This window comes from Anabrus simplex, chromosome 10, assembly GCF_040414725.1.
Source record: "Anabrus simplex isolate iqAnaSimp1 chromosome 10, ASM4041472v1, whole genome shotgun sequence".
Taxonomy (NCBI): Eukaryota; Metazoa; Arthropoda; class Insecta; order Orthoptera; family Tettigoniidae; genus Anabrus; species Anabrus simplex.
This window is the reverse complement of record NC_090274.1, coordinates 88,115,460-88,137,807: the sequence shown is the minus strand read 5'-3', so window position 1 is coordinate 88,137,807 and position 22,348 is coordinate 88,115,460. Positions and strand designations below refer to the sequence as shown.

The 22,348-nt window shown below is 39.0% G+C and overlaps 1 long non-coding RNA gene across 1 annotated transcript in view; it reads right to left on the bottom strand.

The window, feature by feature from the left end:
- Window positions 1-22,348, bottom strand: part of LOC137502433 (uncharacterized) — a 34,493-nt gene that overhangs the window by 1,154 nt on the left and 10,991 nt on the right. Inside the window, exon 3 of the long non-coding RNA XR_011018794.1 lies at window positions 14,027-14,109. This is a non-coding gene — a long non-coding RNA (uncharacterized lncRNA). The remainder of the gene's footprint in view (window positions 1-14,026; window positions 14,110-22,348) is intronic.

Here is a 22,348-nt window from a genome sequence, read left to right as displayed (position 1 = left end):
GTGGTATATATCGCTTACCATGTACATATACATTCTTTGTTCGGTTCATGATATTTTACGATTTTTAATATTACGTGGTGGAAGCTGTGTACGGCGAGACTTGTGACTACGTTTCTTAGTTTCTGATTTTCCTGTGTCCATCGTCTATCGGTCATTGCTTCCGTTGCGTAAAACAAAGTGGTATATCCTGTTGTTACAGATGCTTCTGCTCAAGTACCTTCTCCATTTAAGGGTAGATTGCAGGTGTAGTTGAATCAGAGGTCTTCGATACAGAAAGGTTCCTTGCTCATTTATAAATTAGGCTAGTTATGAACTTTAAAACAATAGACAGGAAGCCATGCTGAATATCAGGGTCAACCATTTACAAAGAGTTCAAAGCTATCCCTTTTCAGGATTCACAACATCTGTCAAACTCAACTATTGGCTTGTTTTTCATGCTAGAATCTTTGAGCACACAATGATGGGGCAAATGAAAGCTTAATGAGTTAGAAGTCACAAGGGGTACATTTTCCATGTGTCCCATTTCACGGTATTCACGCATGAAAATTACATACAGTTTTTCAAATCTGGAAACCTAGCAAACGTATTTTCAATAAGTTCGAGCATTTTAACAGCATTATGTTCAGACTGAGCTACAGGTGACACTTCAGGACGAATAGGAGACTTGCCATTAAACCTGTCAGAATCATCCATTTGATCATTATTCAAGAAAATGTTCTTCAAATGCCCCTTCTTCAGGAGTAGGAAATCGCTGATGGAGTTCTTCAAGCTTCCAAAACCTTCACAATTTTTGTGTAAAGAGAATCAATATTTATAAGCCTGGCACACCGAATCTTGGCGTAATTCTTGACACAAAACTCAGGGATGGTGCCTGACAATCCCCAATCAAATTTGGTCATCTAACGAGGTGAGATAACCTTTCTTATGCAAGGTATTAGAAGATAAAATATCATTGTAGACTTCAGCACTTAGCAAGATATGAAGAGCAAAACGATGCTTAAATATACTAACACTTAAAATGATTTCACGAGCAGTATACCAACTGGAACAACCGATTTGCTGTGCAGGAAGTTGTCCTGTGGTTGTATTCACAACTGCACAGTTCAACTTCATTGTATAATCTGACACATTACAGAACGAAACAAGGTTGCATGTGGATCATCCAGGCGATACATCAGTATTGCCTATACCAAATGTAGGTACCCAACAAATCTTAATACAAATGCCAAGCTTCGTGACAAGGCTACATGACACTAACGATAAATGACTCCCCCAGCCCAAAAAAATCTTTAATTAGGACAACCTCTCCTGAACTGATCTTCACTGCTACATGTTTAACTAAGTATTTGAGTGGGTGGCACAATTGCAGAACTTCTAACATTTATATCATTAATGGGAACTGTTTCGTTGTTTACAAACCAATAAGGTGTGGGGTCGTTGTACCGGGGACACTTGTTTCGTTTACACTGTTTAGATACACGAGAAGCAAAAACATAGATACCGAAGATTATTTTCCCTCACAAACTTGCGGCGATAATCAATGTTTGCTTGAACTTTCTACAATCAGAATTGCTATGATTATCAAGTTTTCAACACATACAATTACAGGAAATGCTCTTATTTGTATTAAGAAATAAAATCTACAACGAATGACAATGACAAGATGTCCATGAATCAAAGACAATCAGTGGATCCAATTCACAATGCCTTATTTTCAGAGATAATGCTTGATGGCCAAAAGGGTCCAAAATCCATGTCACTGAACTTTGCAATAGTATTAATTACTGGTAAAGTAGAACCATGGCCTTCCTCCTATTGTGGTTCTAATAACAGGTATCGTACTCATGACGTTCCTCTCATGGTGGTACTAATCACAGGTAATATAGCCACATGACATGTCATACATAATGACACCACTCACAGGTAACACAGACCAGTGGTGTTCCCCCACATTAGGTTACTACCTATAAGCAATGAAGACCGATGGTGTTCCTCACATAGTTGGACTAAACACGGTCACCGTTTAGATCAATGATGATGATGTTGATGATCATAATTCTGGTTTAAAGGGGCCGACCCTTTAAGTAACCAGACAAGGTACAAGGTGCAACAAAAAGAAACAATAATTAAAACTCCATCATGTATTCATTGACAAGAATCTAAAGTAAATGATGATGAAAAATTAGCATGAATTCAAAACAATCAGTGGATCTGATTGACAATGCTTTAATGACTCCACTATGCAGGGTACGATTAGAAAGAACAGTAAGATAAAACATACAACTTAGCTTGGAGTCCCAACGCTCAGTGCTGCATCAGCCTGTTTGCATTCCGGAGTCGGCGTGCTTTCCTCCTCCACAGAACCCGTTAGCTACATGTTTTTGGGTCCTTCAGCCAAGAACATCCCCTCGAGGGATGGTGAGTTCGAGTCCAAAGTTCAGAAGATAGTTTTAAAGTGGTTTCACATTTACATACCAAGCTGGTTAACGTCACTGCAGTATGAAACTCCTTCTCCTCAAAGACTTAGTAGCGCTTGACCTCCTCACGGACAGTGTAGTGTATGACCTCTTCCGACTCATTACTCATTTCTGTTACAAAATTGAGTAAACCTCAGATTTATCTCTCGGACCTCTTAACAGACATTCAAACTTACACCTTTATCAAATAGACCTAAATGAATTGCTGTTAAAATTGATTATTCAGCCATTCAGATTAAAATAAATGTCTTCCTCACCACCTCCATTAAGAAACAAATGCTGAATCTCTGAGTTCACTTAGCAAACTGGTATTGTTATAATATTTTTGCAGAGAATCGGTTCATCATGAGATTCAACTACTGAGCAAAGGCCATGTGGCGAAATTTCCATACAGTTATACGTTTAAGATATAATAATGACCATCTGCATAATTTTTAGCTTTGGTGTCTGTTTGTCCTTCTATAACTTGAAAACTACTGGATATATTTCCACCAAACTTAATATTTGGAATCCACCTGTCCCTGCGTAGGTTTTAGCGTAAATATTGTTTCTAAATCCCTGAAATGACTGGGTTTATTTGCGAAACCAAAACCATTATTTTGCACTCCCTCAGAAAATACAAAACCAAACTTGATGGAAATCTGCCTGCCTTAATGAAAATTAATTTCTAAACTTTTATTCTAATGTGCATCATTTCGATAAGAGGATTAATACGGGAGGTATCATTAACGGACCGTTTTTTGGTACTAGTCCCACCTGACTTAACGCAAGAGCAGGAGCGTGTAAAGCGTATTTCTTACAGCTTGAAAACTACTGAAGATACTTGAACCTAACTTTATATTTAGCATCCACCTGTCCAATGGTAGGTTTTAAGGTCAATACCATTTCAAATTTCCGGAACAGACTGGGGTTTTATAGGGAAACGAATGGTAAGTTTGCTCTCCCACAACATATAACGTACAAGACCAACCAGACTGGAAATAGACCAAACTTGATGCAAATCAATTCTAAACATTTTTATGTGCATTTTTCGACAGGAGGCTTAATAAGGAAGTTATCATGAAAGGTCGGATTCTCAAGTTAAGTCCAGCGGACATAGCCCAAAAGGTGTTCTATTTGGAGCAGATTCCTTTTCTATCTACATAAATCATATCGTATCGACCGTGTGCCTGTGCATTGACTATTTTTGCGAAATTTTGGTACAGATATCCCTTTAAGGGGTCATACTGACCATCGGCATATTTTTTAGCTATAGTTTCCTGAAAGTCGTAAATTTTACCCCCCTCGCCCAAAATCAAGATTGCCTCACAATCTGCCACACGAGGTGGAAAATTGAAATTAAGCAAACTTATATGTTTTAGCCGGTACCTACAGAAAACTTTCAAGATCTTATAATTTCTCACTTTTTATGCCGAAGAATATCGAAATATGGAGGCAATTTATTGACGGCGCAGACCTTCGTTTCCAGGTATTTCTCAGCTAAACGGTAACTTCTATCACAAAACGGATGACTTAATCTCCGTTCAATTTGGAGTGTTGTACAACTTTGGTCCTGGGACATTTTGTCGTGTCTCTCTCCGTTATAGGGTAGATTTGGCTGTATATTTCGATTGTTCGTAAATGTTGTGCTTTTTACACGTATGTTACTTAGATTGACACGCTTATAGGAAATCAAGAGTCATAAAATTTAGATCGCACATTGGCTCAACCAATGGCTATATGGGAACCAAATTTCGTGATTCTAACTTTGACATTAGTATGTGAAAAGTAATGTAAAATGATAAAAAGTACCCAAATTTCAACCCATTCAAGTATCGTAACTCAATCGAATATATCAATACGGGAGATACGAGAAAATTTTTACGACCAGACATGTAGATCGATAAAAGGGACGTCTGGGGGTGCAAACCGTTTGTTGGTATGATGTACCGTTTAGGAGCAGTAAAACTCGAAAAGAGGAATTGCACTTTAGACCGTGCTCATGCTTATCTGCTATCTATCTAAATAAAATCGTAACGACCGTCTGGCTGTACATTGACTATTTTGGCGGAATTTCTGTACAGTTACCTGTTTCAGGTGTAATAATGACACATCTGCATATTTCTTAGCTTTGGTGGCTGTCTGTTTATCTGTTTGATTCTGTGAGTTTTTATAACTTGAAAACCACTGAATATATTTCTACCAAACTTGATATTTAGAAGCCACCTGTCCTTGAGTAGGTTTTAAGGCCAATATTATTTCCGAATACCTAAACTTACTGGGTGTTTATCTGAAACCGAAATCATGATTTTGCACTGCCTCAAAATATGTACATCCGAAATTAATGGAAATCGACAATCCTTAATGGAAAACCATTTCTAAAACATTTTTTTTCATGTGAATTTTTCTACAGGAGATATCATGAACGATCGGTTTTGCAGGTTAAGTCCAGCGGACGTAGCCCAAAAGGTGCTGTACGTGGAGCAGATTCCTTATCTATATAAATAAAATCGTAACGACTGTATGTGTCTGTACATAGACTATTTTGGTTTTCATACAGCTACACGTTTGAGGGGTAATAATGACCATCTACAAATTTTTGGTGTACTTCCCTGAAAGTCCTAATTTTTACTCCCCTCACCCAAAATTCAGACTGCGGCATAATCTGCCAGACGAGCATGAAAAATGAAATTTGGCAAAATTATACGTTTTACACTGTAACGGACAGAAAACTCCCAAGATCCTTAAATTGTTCACAATTTATCCCCGAAGAATATCGAAATATTGAGTCAATTTTAATGATGGTGCAGACCTTCGTTTCGAGGTATTTCGTAGGATAAACGGGAAGTCCTTTCACATAACGGATGGCACAGTCTCCGTTCAATTTGGAATGATCTTACACCTTGGTCATATGATTTTTCGTCGTATCTGTATCCCTTATACGTTAGCTTCGTCTATATTTCTCGATTTTAAGTAAATTTGGACTTTTTCCATTCGTAATTTATTTTTTCAATCACTTACAGGAAAGATAGAATCATCAAACTCTACACGAACATTGGCCCACCCAATACCCATTTGTGAGCCAAATGCTATGTCACATAATTATCCGAAGAGTAACGCACTGTAAGATAATCTTACACAAATTTCAACGTATTCAACGTTTCTAACTCAATCTAACACATGAATAGATGATATGCGAGAAAATATCATAGGACCAACCATTTAGGCCACTAAATACAGCGTCTTATGCTACAATCCTTTGTCGATATGGCGTACCGTTTAGCAACAGTTAATCTGTAAATGAAGGTCTGCAATAATTTAAACATGCTTATACTTTCGTACGTCTATCTATTTATATTCATTGATGTCGATTTGTAGCGATCGAGAAAGGGTGTGTCTGCTATTGTAATCAGTACTCCTCACACCGAATTTGACTGGCGATAGGAATGGTGTCCTTCTCCAACTCCTGTGTAACTGGCATTAGTAAGGAGGGCCTACCATTGTCATGAATAATTCACTTCTCGATTTGACTTGCAGAAGGCAAGGGAGCGTGCAATTTTCCTCGAAACTCCCCTACCCGAATGCGACTGGCTGTAGCGAAGGGTACGCGCCATTATAAACACGTGTATCCATCTAAAATGTGAGTAGCATTAGGCATAGTGGCCTGCTATTTAATGGAAATTCACCAACTTAGTTTGACTCTCAGTAAGCTGGCTTGCAGAAGGATAAAGGCCTGCCATTATAATGATAACTGCACAACTCAATTTTGACTGGTAGTAGTGAAGTTGCCTGCTATTATAATAAAAACTCGTCAAGTGAAATCTGTCTGGAAGTAGGAAAGGGGCCTGCCGTTTTAACGAAAACTCCCCAAATTGACTGTGACCGCGCAGTAGGCAATGGGGCCTGCAGTTACAATGTAAACTTCCCAAGTCGATTGTGAATGGCAGTAGGCAAGTGAGCCTACCGTTATCATCACAACTCCGCAACCCACACTTTACATTGGAAACGACGTATGGGGACCTCCCCACACTATTTCTCGGATAACGCTAAGGGACATGCTATTTTAAAACAATCTTATTTACTGCACGCACAGGATTTACTTCGATATCCGTATACAATGTAGAATACCGTAGCGAAGCATGGGTACATTTGCTAGTAGACAATATAGTACTGGAAAGGTGAGTAGTATGGCAAAGCAACTATGAGCTGCAACATAACAATTTCAACAGAATCAAGCAGGGAACACCATCGGTAAGAAATATACGACTGCGGGAAAATCTTCCTCCATGGTGTCTGGAAATTCCACACCATCACCACAACCATGAGAACAACAAATTGCGATGGAGGAGAAAGCAGGGAAGCAGGGAGGAGCAACCGACGCGAATTCGGGAGGTTGTGCGTTCGGATCCCACTGGTGTCGGTTTGGCCATTTTTGTTCTGTACATAACATCACTTCAACACATACAAAATGTACGTAACACGACCTAATAGGTTGAAAGTCGGTTTTGATTACAATGGAGTCGTGAAAATTCAATATTCATTGACTTGGCCCTCAACGGGCGACTTAAACGCACTCTACAGTGTGATGACAGTAGTGCCCGAACTGTAGATTATATCTTTTCCAACAGAACAAAGATGGACTAGGCCACCATAGCTGAACTGGTAGAGCAACCGACGCGAAATCGGGAGGTTGTGGGTTCGGATCCCCCTGGTGTCCGGCTGGCCATTTTTGATAACATCTCTTCAACACCTACGAAATGTACGTAACACGACCTAACAGGTTGAAAGGCGATTTCGATTACAATGCGGTCGTGAAAATTCAATATTCAATGACTTGGCCCCCAACGGGCGACTTACTCGCACTCTACAGTGTGATGGTACTAGTGCCCGACCTGTAGCTTAGATCTTTTCCTACAGAACAAAGATGGCCTAGGCCACTATAGCTTAATTGGTAGAGCAACCGAAGCGAAATCGTGAGATTGTGGGTTCGGATGCCACTGGTGTCCAATTGGCCATTTTTGTTCTGTACATAATAATCTCTTCAACACGTACTAAATGTACCTAACACGAAATAATAGTTTGAAAGTTGGTTTCGATTACAATGCGGTCGCGAAAATTCAATATTCATTGACTTGGCCCTCAACGGGCGACTCAAACGCACTCTACAGCGTGATGGTAGTAGTGGACCTGTAGCTTAGATACTTTCCAACAGAACAAAGATGGCCTAGGCACCATAGCTTAATTGGTAGAGAAACCGACGCAAAATCGGGAGGCTGTGGGTTAGGATTCCACTGGTGTCCGGTTGGCAATTCTTGTTCTGTACATAAAATCTCTTCAACACGTACTAAGTGTACGTAACACGACCTAATAGGTGGAAAGTCGGTTTCGGGGATAGTTACCATCCTGAAATTGTAGTCACACTACTATTAAACAGAGAGCGTAGCCATGTTTCACAACAACCTAAACAATCTAAGCAGAGGGGCAAATTTCCTTAAAATGTATAAAATGTTTGAGCAAAGGGGTTGGTCTAGGATTGTATAATTTACAAACGCTGACCAGGCTGTTCAGTATTTTTATGCTCAGGTACACACCGTATTTTGTGAAACGGTACCAATGAAGAATTTTCGCACCAAGAAGAAATATCCTCCATGGTTTTCTAAAGGCATAATAAATAACCAGAAACTGAAGGAAATCCATAGAAAGCGAGGGAAATATTCAGAGTATAGTAGGGTAATATTTGGCCAGTTAAGGAGGGTAACGATATATATGATCAATAAAGCGTATAAGAATTATATTTCTAGACTTGAAGAGAATATAAAAAGCGATGTCAATCAGTTGAAGATCTATATGAAATGCAAAAGAAATACCAAGGAATGTCTGCAACAGGGCATGAAATTTAACAATATCTTACTTAGTACGTAGGTGGATCAAAAGGTTAGTTGCACTAACGCGCCGCAGCAGCGCGCTGTGTGTCGCAAACGTGGGCACAGCGGAGAAAGGGACAGACACTGCCCACACGTCTGTTAGTCAGGTTGCTGTGGTGTCTCGTCTAGTATTGTGTGAATTGCGGCCAAATGCAATGGCAAGTCAACTGGACGTTCACTCCAAATATGAGGTACATGCGACAATCCGATTCCTATGGGCCAAAAGGAAGAATTGGACGGATATTCATCGTGAAATTAGTGCTGCGTATGGGGAGCGGGCCATTTCCCGACGAGGTACCGTAAAGTGGTGTCAGCAATTTGAAGCCGGATGCACGGATATCAGGGACAACCATCGCGAAGGCAGGCCCGCAACGTCCAGGACCCGTGAAAGGGTCAACAGTGTGAATGCGATCATTAGACACAACCGGCGCATTAAACTGAGAGAAATCGCGACGCAGCTGAACATGCCGTATGGCAGTGTGTTCGCCACTGTTCACGAGGACCTTGGATATCGTAAGTTGTGTCAAAGATGGGTCCCACGTCTTCTCACCGATGAGCACAACGGACAACGCTTCCAATCCTCCCTGGCATTTTTGTAACGCTATGCCGCAGACGGCAACGGGTTTCTGCGGCGAATCGTCACACGCGACGAAACGTGGGTCCACCACTTCAACCCCGAAACGAAGCGAACATCAATGGAATGGGTGCACCCCTCATCACCACAACGAAAGAAGGCCAATGTGGAACATTCAGTCTGTAAGGTTATGGCGACAGTGTTCTTTGACATGGAGGGTTTGCTGCACGTGGCATTCATGCCGAAAGGAACAACGATCAACGCGGCGTCGTATTGTCAAACGTTGCACCGGTTGCCTAAAGCGATTAAAGAGAAGCGCCAGGGGAAATTGAGGGCCGGTGTGATTTTGTTGCACTCTAACGCAACACCTCACAAGGCCCGCCAAACGAGAGAACTGCTGCAGCGTTTCAAGTGGGAGGTCTGGCAACATCCACGCTACAGTCCCGACCTAGCGCCATGTGACTTTTATCTGTTCGGTAAGCTCAAAACGGAGCTCGGTGGTCGACGTTTCCAGACAAATGAGGAGGTGAAGGCCGCTGTCTCCGAGTGGTTGCAGAACGCTGGAGGACATTTCTATGCATCCGGCATCGACAAGTTGGTTGTGCGTTCGCAGAAATGTTTGGAGTCTCTTGGAAACTATGTGGAAAAGTGACGCTACAGTGTATGTCGTTATAGTCGTGTTGCTGTTGTATAGGTGGTGTAATAAATGGCCATAACTGAGAAGTGTAACTTATTTTCTGATCTGCCCTCGTAATAACAAAAGTATAGCTGTTGGCTTTGCGAAGTTTTTTGGATCGGTATATTCGAAACCTCCACCAACCTGTGATATTCCTGACTCATCTGATTTATACGTTAAGTATCCGTTATCTTCAGAATTCGTGGATGAAAAGGAATATATGTTAAATATTAAAAAATTAAATCTAAAATGCCATATGGTGTTGAAAGAATACCGCCGTACCTACTGAAAGCATGTTCAAATGTGTTGGATTTCCCCTTACGAGCTTCATATAACATTGTGGTAAAACCGCAAACCATTCCAAAAGTACGGATGATAGCAAAAGTGTGTCCAGTTTCTAAATGTGGGGACAGTAAATATATTGAAAACTATTGCCCTGTTTGTATTTTATGTGCACCAGCTAAGGTATTTGAGAAAATAATGTACACGCGTATATTTAATCATGTGAGGATCGTTATACATATTAATCAGCATGGTTTTATGCCTGGTAGATCAACTACGACTAATCTATTAAAATTTATACAATATGTGTATGCCCTTTTGAATAATCAAGGACAGGTCGACGTAATACACACTGATTTTCAAAAGCTTTCGACAAATTAGATCATTACATTACGTAATCAATCTCCGCGAACGAGACCGCTAAACTGAGAAGAAATCGAGAATGCTGCAATTCTAATGATTTTAAATTCAACGGCGTTTTTCCATCACTTATCACATGCATTTCATCTGGCACATTGTCTCCTCTCAAACTTGGTTTCTCAAGTTTTTTCGCTCCCATCATAGCCATTCATAGTGTTGGCATTTCTACAAAAAACACACTGTCAGCCTGAATTTTCAACACAGTGTTTTCGTCCAGTTTTCTGGATCGTAATCAAACTAAAAAAATTATACTTAGTGGTCCGCAACCTACCACAAGCACTTATTGTTCGTTTCCGTCTGTATAATTTTTTCCCCTTTCTTTTCATCTTAGGCTAGCACACTTTCTGGACTCAATTATGTTTTATATTAACATTATTTCACTTAATTTGTCTCAGCGAGTTATTTATTGCTCCTTCTAAATGTAAATATTCTACGGTACATTGTTATTGTTTTATTTCCGTCTTGCCTCTTCTGCCTTTCATTTGTTCTTTAATTATATTGTTTAGCACATTTTTAGCTTGTATTATGTAGATTAATTTAACCCCCTGCCTTTATTTCACTTTAGGTGGCCCAAACGAGCCGAAAGTTTGAATTTCATTGCTCCATCCAATGATAGAATTATTGTTTTGTATTGAATTGGGAGGATACATTTATTTATTTATTTTTCCTTTTTAAATTAGACCATGGCATTTTAATGAGAAAATTGTCGTGTTTTGGTCTGACCCATCCTTGGTTAAAAATGCTTGCATGTTGTCTTAGTGCACGGAAACAATATGTTTGCTATCATCAACATGAGTCTTATGCAAACAATGTTATTTCTGATGCACCACAAGGGTCTAACCTTGGCCATTTAAACTTTTTTTATATATTCAAGATTTGCCCAGTAGAATTAGATTTTCTCAATGTTTATTATATGCTGATGATGTGAAACTTAATAAAGAAATTAAAAATGTTGATGATATGTTGAAATTACAATATGATTTGGATTTCTTATACACATGGAGTATTGAAAACTGTTTGCAACTTAATATAAATAAATGTTGCTTCCTACAGATTTCAAATAAGAAAAATACATTGAATTATAAATATAAAATTAATAATGAAGAACTCAAAGTTTTTCACTCTGTTAATGACTTACGGTTAATTGTTACAAGTAACTTATCTCTCAAGGAGCATATTAATACTATGGTTAATGATTGCTATAAGAAATTGGGTTTTTAATTAGAAATTCTAGAGATTTCACTAACACGTATGCTCTCACTAAATTGTTCAATAGTATTGTCCGATCAAAACTTGATTATTCACGTATAATTTGGCTTCCATGTTATAAATATTATTGAAATCAAGTTGAGAGTGCAGAAAGGGTTTTTAAGATACCATTATTATAAAGAATATAACATATTCCCTTTTAGAAATGAATTTTTGCTGAATGAATTTAAATATATATCGCTAGCCAGTAGGCGTGTAATAGCTCAACAAATTTCTCTCTATAGGAATGCTAATGCTTTAATTGACGATAATAGTTTGCTTCACGAGTAATGCTTTAATGTTAAAAAAGGAAATTTAAGATTTCGGCCATTGTTCATAACTCCATTCTCCAAAACTGTATTTTTTGAGAACTCTCTGTTTATCAATATGTGTCAAACATACAATACTGTAACTTAATTAATAAATATCATATAGATCTTGACTTTGTGTATGAATATGACACATATGTAAATATATTAAAAGAATTGTGCTCTTCAAAGTGATTTGTTTATATGTATAATATTTACACGACTAAGTTGCAATTTATTTTTTACATGTAGTAAGAGACTTCTGTATTTGAGATACCGTTTCCTCATTTCATCATCTCATTTACATAGCATTTTCATATTTTCTTCCTTTAGATATTTCTGTGTGATTTGTGTCAAATAATTCGTAAAAGCCACCTATAATTGGAGTGTGTCTCCGTTGGTGGCACATTTTAATAAATAAATAAATAAATAAATAAATAAATAAATAAATAAATAAATAAATAAATAAATAAATAAATAAATAAATAAATAAAATGTTACAAAGATTTTAAGTTCACTTCTATCATTCTTAGACCATGCATTATTTCAAGACTCAAAAAGCTAGTGCTCTGCCACCTAAGCTACTCGGCCTAAGTTAGTCTGCAATGTTTCAAAATCACCTTTGTCCAGCGATCCTTCGATCAGCACTTTAGGCTGATGACAGTGGAGCTCTAACCTCCTTAAACTACACAGACTTGATAGCTATCTCTCAACACATTTTTTAAAATTCTGAAGACAAAGCCTTAATCTCTAAGTGATGTACACATTATGGTATGGGATTAGAAGTCTCTAAAGTTCAACTCTATAAGCTCAAAAAGTTAAAATCAACAAGTGAGTCACTCTGTGGTTGCTCAACTCTAAGATCGACCTCCATTACATCCACATAATAAATTCAAATGTGTTAGGCCTTACACCACATCCCTAGTCCCATATAAACAATGTATACTCACTATCTTGTGCAGAGCTACATGTTCAACTCCGATTCCCTCAGGTTGCCTTCCATTACGCCCCTGTCAGTATTAAACGTTACACCATCTCCCTAGTCTCATTAGCAAAATGTATAGCCAACATCTTGTTCCATATCCAACACCGAGTCCCAAAGAACACCCTCCAATCTTTCCTCTCTATGAGTAAAGCATACACATTAAGCCTTACCCCATGTCCCTAGTCTCATTAGTGCAATGTGTAGCCAAAATTTTGTTCCAAGGTCTGCTCTGAGGGAGCTAATACTTCTGCACATTACACAAAAAATAATAAGAGGTATGTTGTCAAGGTTGGAAACAGTATTTTGAAGTCAGTTAATTACCTCGATGTCTGTGAAGTAAAGGATGGAGAGTGATATTGGTAATGGCTTAGCTGTGTTTAAGAACATATTCGTGCTTTTCCCTGGCTCATTATTGCCCCCTTTAAATTTCTCACTGAACGTTGAGGCAATGGCCTCAGGGGAGGCAACTATTGTCATTAGAGTAGAATGCACTGTGTGCTGATTTGCCGTATTAAGGTATTAACTTATGTCTTTGCTGTTGTTCGATGTAGTTTTTGCATGCTTCGTGAATTAATTTCTTGGGAGCATTCCTCACACATTTATATTTGTCCCACATAAGATTGTATGTATCCTGTTTCCATTTCCTGTAAAGTATATTCCTTATGCATATCATTTTGACCGTATATTTTGTGATGTATGAAGCCTTTTTCTTGGTAACGATGGGTAGATGGCTTCTTAGAAGTTACGATAGCAGTTTCCAGCCAGCTTTCTTGTAGTAATAGACTATTATATTATTTTACTGGTGGTCTCTTGTATTTTGTGGTAGCTGTAACTGTACTGGCTCAGATACCCAGTGGTGAAACCTAGGTGGCCTGCTGATCACTAGATATTACAGGCTGACTCATTTTAATTTTCTGGAATATTCTCATGAGCCATGATCAAACCAACAAGTTCGGACCATGAGTGATGTACAGGAGAGAGTATTCGAGAATGATATGGATGAACCTGTGCTCGCCTTGAACAAAGATATTGGGATATCGAGGACTTCACTCCACCTCTTGTCTAGAGAGGGAGCTACTCAACACATAAACAGCAAATTCCATATTGTCGAGGGTTAGGGATGTAAAATCTAATTAAGCTAAACAGTACTTACTCGTCTTCTTCCTTGATACAAGCGACCAACTGGCCTACTGTGGGTTCATCTACACTTATTTCATTCTTAATATCGCTGGAAGGCTGTAAGGAACAAATATGCAAAACAAAATAAGAAATCTACAGTAAACAGATAACTAGAGTAAAAGTTTATAAGTAGACATGACACAGCTGACAAAATTAACTGCACGTTTGCACAATAAAAATATCAATTTATTCTCCCAATGTAAAAAGGAAACAAGCAAACAAGTGACAAGACAAAATTATATGAAGAACATGAACAAGAAAAGGAACTCATAATACAATAAAGAGGAAAGCACTGGAAGAGGGAGCAAAAGAAGAAGAAAAACTCTAAGGACAACAATAATCCCTGCAATTTTCTTCTTCTCTTCCTACAACTTCCTGTCATCATGTTTATCCTATTATGTATTCTTAAATGACTTGTTTCTTGTGTTCCCACAGATGACTCTGATTGTCAGATAGACATACACTGGATCTTAACCTGAGAAAGGTCAATCTTGTGCCTACCATGTTCAAGTTCGTACAACAAACAGTCAGTTGTTGGACTTTTCATTGACTCTAGACAATCTGAAAGCTTTATTAATATAGACTAACAACATTTACATTCATATTTTAAAGGACAATGCGGACAATGTTTTCTATGGACAGCAAGTACACCGCATTCCCGGAAGCTCCAGAATTGATTCTCGGATAAGTCAGAGATTATTATCAGACTCTGACAGCTAGTTGCTGGTCCAGTCAGGCTGTATGAGAACAAAGAAGTTGTTAATTGATAGAGAGGTAGAGTCCTTAGTCAATAAGCCAAGAATAATGACCAAGAGTATTTGTTTTCCTCACCACACACCAACTTATATACTGCACGCCATCAGGCTGAGCAGGACTCACTTCACAGGGTAATGCCCATCAGGGCAGTAGAGCCACAGGTTTTGGTTTGGTCTTAAAAGGACTCTGTTCAGGGAGTTCAAAACTACCCAGTATATTTCGCAGACATGACCAGAACAGAATAAACTTTTTTTTAAAAATTATCATTCAACTGAAGTAGTCTACACTTAAACTGTATGCAATGCTGGATTAATGTTACCTCTCTGGCTTCTTGAAAAAAAGAAACCTTACACTTTGCTTCCTCACATGTGAACCTTCCACTGCTCTAACAAAGGTGAAAGGATTCACTTTAGTTACATGTCATTGATTATTTCAGAAAAAGAGCAATATTCAAATGAAATCATCCATCTAAACTGATGTCGTATATTTTGAAACCAACAACCAACAATATAGAAGAAACTCCCATTGTCCTGTGTAGCAAATGCTGCAAAAAAAATAATCAAGGATCCAAAGCACATGGGTAACACTTGCCTGGAAAATTAAAGGCACAATTCTTCACAGATGAGTCTCTTCAGTATCGGCTGCATTTATGGATATGCCACGAAGCACATGTACAATTATATTGACTTTAATGTAAAATCTTATACCGGAAAGGCAACCCCAATTGTTGGCAACAACAAAGCTTTAAACAACAAGTTAATATAAGTTAATATTAACTTCATGAGAAGAAACATGCTTAAAACAGGCGAATCTACAGATATGCCACAGGTGGATGAAAACAGAAATTATGTTTAATTAGCTCTAGAAAATGAAGGCGAAGAGAAGTACTACGGGAGATAAAGTACTACGGGAGATAAGATGTTTGGAACTTTAAGAGTGACAACATTGCTGAAGAGACGCCCTGCAATGGAATCTAATAATGTCACTGACAGCACACGTTAGTTGTATACCTACCTTACCTAAGAGCATACCTTCTCACAACATACACATGCAAACTGACATACTGAACACAGCCTCGGGTTAGCAGGCAATTTCGGTCAGTGTTGTCTCGATGTTTTTGAAACAGGAACAATGGAATTGGATCAAGATTGATTGTGCCAGAGGTCATACAGCATGAGAGTGCCCTCAAGTTCTTCAAGAAGCTTGCAGCAAAACTGCATAGCCTTGCAGGACAGTGGCATGTTGTATAAAAGCCTTTAATGAGGGACGCTAATAAGTGGCAGACGTGTGTCAGCCAGGATATCCTAGTGTCAGTGAATGAGAAGTACATGCTCTTGCCGTGTTAATGGACACTGGACGCTCTCATATGATATGTGAGCTGGCCCAAAACACCAGGTTAGCCAATATGACATTGCTTCATATTAGAAGGAGCATCTGGGCATCAGAAAAATTTCATCAAAATGGGTTCAGCGTGATTCAACGGAAATGCAGAAATGATTATGATACGATGCTGCTCGTAACCATTTGGAGTACTGTAAGTACAAAGAAGAGGCATTGTTATGTAATATCGTTACGCTGGATGAGACATGGGCTAAATTGTATGAGCCACAGCTGAAATGCTGATCGAAATTATGGCATCATTACGGGAAACCATTAAGATTGAGAGTTCATGAGAACCCCAGCCATGTGAAAGTTATTGTTATACTCATGTATGACTGTGATGGTTTTATCCTAATGCACCACGTTCCTCCACCTCATACCGTCAATGCGTATTACCTATCATTTTCCACGACAACGCACGGCCGCATACAGTGCAAACGTGGCTGATTTGTTCGTTCGAAGGGGCTTGGAATTGCTGTACCATATACTACAATTCACAGATTTAAGACGTTGTGACAATGACTTGATTCACAAGACGAAGGAACCACTTCGGGGCCTTTGCTCCAGAACAGTTTCAGAGATTGGTCATGCAGTAAACTGCTCCATTTGAACTATCAATGTAACAGGTGCTGCAATATATATTCTATGCTGTCCACATCATTGGTAACAAGATGGACACAATGCTGATGACTACTCTGAAGGACGGTATATAATGGTGTAACATTCATACCTTTGTATGAGTTGTAATTGAATATTTGTTACTATTAACATTCCAAACCAATAAGTTTCTATTTACAACTTGCTTCATGGTGCTCCGGCGCATATAGGTCTTATGGCAATGATGGAGTGGGAAAGGGCTCGGAGTGGGAAGCAAGCAACCTTGGCATTAACTCATTAGCGCCGACTTATGGAACCGTTCCTTACACCACCAATTTGGCCTGAACACCGACATACGGAACTGTTCTATACCTACCTATGATTGTTTGTAGTTTTAGTTACTAGCAAGTGATAAGTCTTGCGCTGCATGCAGATTATTCCTTGAAGTTCAGTGAAACTTCTACACTCGTGTCCAAAAGTTAAGCATTATCATTAAGAGGCCCTACCACCCGATGGGAATGTCAGACGGATTGCTGAACAAATGGAAGCTGAATCACACACCTTATATCACACAACTGGTACAGAAAAAACATGCTTTGCAGCAATGTGGCATGCTCACTATCAGATGGTCCAAGAGTTCTTGAGGAAGTCGATCCCATTCCTCCGAAAAGGGAAATTCGAGGATCTTGGAGGGTCCATAGTGTAGGCTGACGGGATGTTATTCGCTTCCCCAATGCATCCCACCACTCATGTTCTATAGGATTCAGATCCACAGACCTTGCTTTCCAGTCCATGCAATGAATGTACTTCGCAGCCAGAAATTCATCCACCAGAGCAGCGCGGTGCAGTCGGGCATTATCGTTAATGAAGAGGAAGTCTGGACCAACTGCACATCTGAAGAGTCAAACATGTGGTCTCAGCACCTCATCCCTGTCTCTCCAAACGTGAAAAGTGTTCCTCGGACCATCCATGAAGATGTGCATGTCCAGATGGCCATTCAACATGATGCCGCCCCACACCATAACACCACCACCAACATACTGGTCCTGTTTTACAATGTTCCTGTGGTTGTTTTGGCTACCCGGTTCTCTCCAGATTAATGTGCGACAAGAATCGTTCTGCAAAGTGAAGCGGGATACATCTGTGAAGAGCACAAGCTTCCATTAATTTATGGTCCAGTTTCGATGTTGACGGCTCCACAGTAAACATGCCTGTCTCAGTGCTGGAGTGAGCTGGACGCACTCATCTGGATGTTCGACAAACAGCGCTGCTGTTCTGAGCTTCCAGTACACAGTTTTCCGGGAAGTGGCAACCCCTGAGACAGCTGAAACCTTCACCTACAATTATCTTGCGGATGCATTCCGATTTCGTTGGGTGGTTAAGGCCAGATATCGATCCTGCTATAGGTTGGTTACCCTTCGTCGACCTGGTACTGGCCGTCGACTAACATCTCCTGTATCTCGAAATTGTCTTCAAAGCCTGGAAATGAAACTTTGTAGCACATTCAAGGATACAGAGACTTTGGTCTGTGTCTGGCCTGCTTCCAGGTGGCCGTGTATTCTACCCTGCAAAACGGGGTCCAAATGGTGTCATCGTGCCATTATGCTGCCACGTTCACCACGACCCTACACTTCCCACATTATAACAGGGCAAACACAACTAAGGGAATATGGGGGGCAGGCACTGGCTGTGTTTACCTTGCGGTTAGGCCGCTAGTCAAAGCTAGGAACAGTCCTTTTTCTATACAGAGCGAACATGCATGGTTGGTAGGTGTATATCAGAGATATAACTTTTCTAAGGTTCAACCTTTTCAATACTGATTACGAGTTGTATAAGATATTATTTACAATATTTATTTAATAATAGTACCAGTTTCGAAATTTAAATGTCATCATCAGCCATCAAATACATTAATCACATAACTGAAAATGGACATGATAATTAAAATTGATGTTATGATACATAAATATATACATAGCCTTTTAAAAATAAAAGATTTAAATTTTTTGACATGTTGTCGAGGTATAAAAGTCTTTTGAAATGCTTATTTACACTGTGTGCTGAATAAAATAGTAAAAAAATATAGTAATCACATGATACACTGTTTTTGTTGATCTGTTTATGTGCTAAAACTCAAATCATCATATGCCATTTTTGCGCTTGCATTTGAATCTTTGGTGATAATTTGCCGTCCTTTAAGACACGTTATTGAAATGTTGTCAAAGTGAAAACATAATTTTAGTTGATAACACTTTGTTCATGTAGAAAACTTGTAGAAATATGCGTTAGTATACCGCATTACACTCGTCTCCAAAGGCTTGTTGTGTTCTGTATTCCTCTTACCCTCCATGACCAACACCACCATTCTCCTAGGTAACCTATCTTGCTCCATTCGCCTCACATAATACCCGCCAATGCCTCAAGACTACAGCTCAATCCATAGGGTTCAATACTAATTTAGGCTTATTTCTTAATAACAAGTACCCTCCTGCCATTGTTCCCACCTGTTTTTACCAGCAATCATTCTTGCTACTTTCATGTCTGTTACTTCTAAATTTTGAATAAGTTATCCTGAGCCCACCTTGCCTGGTATAGTGATTATTAAGATGCGTTTATAATCGTTGCAATCCTTCCTCTTTGCCTGCTTATAGGTAGGTGCAATTACAGCTTCCATCCAATCTGAAGGTACCTTATTAACACTCCATGATAAACTTATTTTATGAAGCCTTTCCAACCCTTCCTTCCCACTATACTTCGCAATTTCAGGTCTAATTACATTTATTCCTGCTGCTTTATGACAATGGAGTATATCTATGATCCTTTCCTATTCCTTAAGAACAATTTCACCAACATCATTGCTCTCTTGACACAGAAGTTGAGAAACAATAGGGATTGCAAGTAATATATGACACAGCGAAGTAGCAGAAGAAAGACTGTGTTCTATGACTGAGAAAATTATTCAGGAAAATTAATATGATGAGTGTGATGCTGTGTTGTCTGGCGGCACGTTTACTGTTTCAGGTGAATATAAAAACTGATTAAATCTAAGTGATTTACAATAAATGTGAAGTTCCTCTCAGGTAGAAAGAAAGTTTCTCACAGGCTATGTGCTTTAGGAATTAAGACTGTAAGGCATACTGAAAAGATATCTCCATCATTAATCCTTCTATCAAAATAGTGTACATGAGCAGAAAGTTTTACAAATAGATTTCCAGTAAGGTTGGTAGATATCAAATTAGGTTGGCCATGTATATTTTTTGGCAGAGTAAAATCACTGTTTAAGTCTTCACATAAATCTCCAGTTAATTCAAGGATGCTAAAATGATACTGAACTTAAAAACAATCCATGGATAAGAGGATTCTAAATGTGGGTTCATATACATCCAGTATTTTTCAGTTACAAAAACTCAAATAACAACAAAATGAAAGGCAAGACCCATAAGCTAAAAATATATAGGTAACATTATTACATCTGAAATGGATAATTAAAAGAAAATGCTGCCACAATAATAAATATACAGATGCACAGTTGTTACAGTTTATAAATATAGATTACAGTCATTACTAATATGCATGGTTCATCAGTCCATGGACTAGAATGATGCAGCTTTCCGTGTCAATTTATCCTGTCCTACCAGTTTCTTCTCCAACTAGTGCAGAGTTAAACGGATATCAGAAAATTTATATTTATTCCCCTCATGGCATTCGTATTAACAGACGGGTAACAGTAACCGCAAAACAGAACAATTTAGTACTTTTACCCTGAACAAGACAACAGAGGATTTTGAACTTCTAGTTTTCTACGGCTCATTCATAATCATACAATACTGGGGATTAATATTCCATTGCTGTAGAGTGGCATACAGTTTTGTGTCATCATTAAAAACCGCTAAACATTTAAACTCTGATGTAATTATGGCGAAAATAATGATTGATCATTTAACTAAACAGCTTTACAGTATGTAATTACACCATATCCAGGTTATGTTAGGTTTTCGGTCTGTATACATGGCAGGGCACTTCACCCATTCAGAGGTCTAAGGGATAGCACTGTAGCTGAACTAATATTTACTACAATTCTTTTATCATATTAACATAATGGCCTGCCCAATCACTCGAAACCTCTATACTTGCTCCTAAACGAAATTAATGAAATCCTGCGGGAAATTGTTTCTAAAAAGATAACAATAATAAGGTTGTTACAACATTCCTTCAGTTATGCTAGATTTCATAGAACATTAAAAAAGCTGGCCCCATGATTTAAGGGGCAACGTGCCCGCCTGTCACCGGATGGTCCCAGTTTTGATTCCCTGCTGGGTCAGGGGTTTTTCATTGTAAATGATTAATTTACCTGTCCTGGAGACTGGGTGTTTGTCATCCTTAACGTTCCTTTCCTCACATTCAACACTCCACACTTCCTCCATTCAAATTACTCGCAGGTTCATATTACATGGTGCAAGTATTGGCAAAAGATTTCTATAGGTCGATGCCCTGAACAAATAACATTAAAAAATAATAAATAAAGCTGTTGCAGTACCTACAGCCACACAATCAGGTCAGGTGATACCAGTGTTGTAATATCATGGTGGAAAAATAGGTGGTAACTATTTTGCCATTAACTGGATTTTAAATGCAGTATAAGGTGACTTTTCATTTCATTTCAATGGAATATTTAACCATCTCACTATCCACACGTGCCCTGTAAATTCCTCACCCTAACAGCAAATACGTATAGTACTCTGTTAGATTTATCCACCTGTGCAATCTCAAAAGCAACACTTCATAAAGATTTAGGAGTATTGTGACAGTGGACAATCAAATTATCAAAGTTGAACACCAATGTTATAAAACATTTTCAATCTGTAGAAAAGATGAGTAGACAGCACGATTCTCATATATCTCCTGAACATCAGTTACAAGTAGAGTTATTTAACCAGTGAAATTCAGATGACTGCTAAGGGTTTGATTGTAATCACTATATTGTACCGGTAACGGCGGTACAAACTAAGTCCCCGTCATAGAAATTTTAAAACTTACGTGTTACGCTCCGGGCCGCTTACGAAGGACTGACTGGACGGCGAGCAACAGCTGTGCGCGTGTGACGTCACAGCATGCCTCGCCGCACTACAGAGCCTAGACTGATGTAGAATGTTCTTCGAGTTTCGACGGGCAATAACTTTTCCCACGATAATAATTGAACAAATTGAACATCACCATATAACTTGATCCCTTAGCTATGTTCCTGCCGAATTTCACGTGAATCTGACTTGGGACGATAAAGTTATGGAACAAGGGGTGGAGGCCCGGATCAGATATAAATACGTACTGCTTCGCTCAGCAGACCAGTGTGTGTTCCAGCATGTTAGAGTGCGCTGCAGTGCGCTGCAGTCATGTTGCCAGAGTGTGATGCCAGTGTGTGGCCGGAGTATCTATGTGCACACTAGACTGTAGTGTTCGCACAGTCGGTTCGCGGGCAGCGTGATCGAGCGTGAAGCCGCTATTAAGTTTCAAGTCCGTGGACTTTAACCTAATCGTGTTGAATATGGACTTATACAGATTTCTT